We start from the raw sequence: 2,500 nt of genomic DNA, 5'->3' as shown, positions 1-2,500 counted from the left end.
AGTTGTACAAGTTGGTCAGTCATGTAAAATAGTTACAGATGCATGCATCATCTTTTATCACAGCAGTGGGGATACACATGGAAATCAACACCAGATACACTTATAAAGATACACAAACATTTAATTATCCTTAAGTTGGCGACACAACTTCATAGGTGCTTTTGCTCAAGTGTCAGCACGAAATCAGAAAGACCCCAAAATTAATGAAGTTAATTTCCAACCAAAAAAATGAGAAAAGAAACTAGTGCTGATTAACACTTAGTAAAAACACTTATGTAGGTACCAAAATGCAGAGTATAAGAAATAAACAGAAAACGGAGACAAGTAAAAAGGCAAAGAACACGAAGGGGCATAGATCATGCAGACTGCCTGACCACCCACAAGGTCAGGCAGGAATCAATCGAGACAATACTTTCGGTAGATGAGAAGAGATCCTCATGAGAATTTAAGCTGAGGTTGCAAAAGGTCTTTCTCGCAGGTGGTACGCACCCTCAAGGTGAGACAGAAGAAGACTAAGTGCTAACTTATGAAAATTAAGAGCAACGCCGGAGAGGTACGAATCCATAAGCAGTGTTATCCTAGGTGACTTGGTCTTTATAAAGATTAAACACAACATTGAAGGTACGGATCCTCAAGCAGCGTTTTCCTATGAGACTTGGTCCTATTCAGCTCTGTAACACTTGGATTTCACAAAGTACTGCTTTGAGACTTTGTAAAGGAGAGCGCACCCTGCAGATAGTAATGCAGCTTGTCACACGCTTAATTCTAAAAGAGACCAGTTGTCTCCATAAACAAACACTTATCTTCAGGAGACACGAACTCAGAAACCCTGGCGCAAAACGGGGTAAATCCAAATGAGAGCAAAGGTCTCATAACACCGAGAGCAGTACCAACGTTCCGGACCGAAGTCAGAACTGAAGTCAAGACCGAAGTGATTTCCGTCGTCTGCGGAAGGACCAGTATAACATCACAAGGTCCCCCACATCAGTATTCCTCCTTCTTACCCTCCGGTTATCGGCAGGGGACAGGGCCAACGGGACAACGGCAACTGCCCCAGTGTCCAAGACAGGGCCTGGCGCAGCACGCGCTAGTGTCCAAATGGGTCTTATATATATATATATATATATATATATATATATATATATATATATATATATATATATGAGCACGGCTGATCAGGCATCAGAACCACAGCCAGGGCGCAGGACTCTTCTCGGCAATAATAATAGTAATAATGATAAAAGTAATGGTAATGATAATGATTATAGTAATAATGACATTGATAATAATGATAATGATTAATGATTAATGATTAATGATTAATGATTAATGATTAATGATTAATGATTAATGATAATGATAATGATAATGATAATGATAATAAAAACGTTGACCATGACGATGACGATAACGATAACGACGGTAACGATGATGATGACGATGATAGTAAAACAATAACAATACTACTACTACTGCTACTACTACTACTAATGATAATAATGGTAATGATAAGGATACTAATGACAATGATGATGATAGAAATAATAAAAAGATGATAAAAAAAATGATAAAAAATTATGATAATGATGACAACAACATTAATGATAATAATAATGCTAATGATAACGAAAACAATTCTGTAAAATAATGAGCATCATAATAATAATAATGAAAATAATAATAATAATAACAACCATAATAATAATGATAATGATAATAATAATAATATTAATAATGATAATGATAATGATAATAATAATAATAATAATAATAATAATAATAATAATAATAATAATAGTAACAACCGTAATAATAATTATAATAATAATATTAATAATAGTAATAATAATGACGATAATAATAATAATGATAATAATAAGAGTGATATTAATAACAATGATATTAATGTTAATAATAATGATAATAACCACAACAACAACAAATCAGCAACAGCAGAACATCAGCAAGAATAATAACAACAATATTAATAATAATTATAACGGTAATAGGAATATGCTAATAATATTGATAATAAAAACTATTTTATTTTCTCGTTGCTAAATGTTTGTCTGATTTTTTTTTCCCTTTTCCCAACCTTCCCCATTAATGCAATTATTATTTTCTCTCTCCCTTTGTTGCTTTTTTACTAGTCCATTTTCCCGTTCTTGTGTTCTGTTTGTTTCCTCATTTTTGTTCATTCCATTTCTTGTTTGTTTGCCAAAAGGACTTTCTTTTTTTATCTCTATACTCTCTTTTCTCTCTTCTTTGTTTTAATGTTATTTATTTATCTTATTCTTCTGTAATCTTGTCTGTAATGTATTTTTTTTTCTTCTTTCAGTTTTGCCTGTCTGTCTGTCTCTCTGTCTCCCCCCCACCCTCTCTCGCGCGCGCCTTTTTTGAGTACAAATTAACAACTTTTTTCCCTAACTTTCTTCTCTTTGTTCTTATAATACGACAAATATTTACTTGCAAACTCCTTTTCTCTTCCTTTTTGTAATTG

The sequence above is a fragment of the Penaeus chinensis genome, chromosome 23 (genome assembly GCF_019202785.1).
Source record: "Penaeus chinensis breed Huanghai No. 1 chromosome 23, ASM1920278v2, whole genome shotgun sequence".
Classification (NCBI taxonomy): domain Eukaryota; kingdom Metazoa; phylum Arthropoda; class Malacostraca; order Decapoda; family Penaeidae; genus Penaeus; species Penaeus chinensis.
This window is presented reverse-complemented; position numbering follows the sequence as displayed.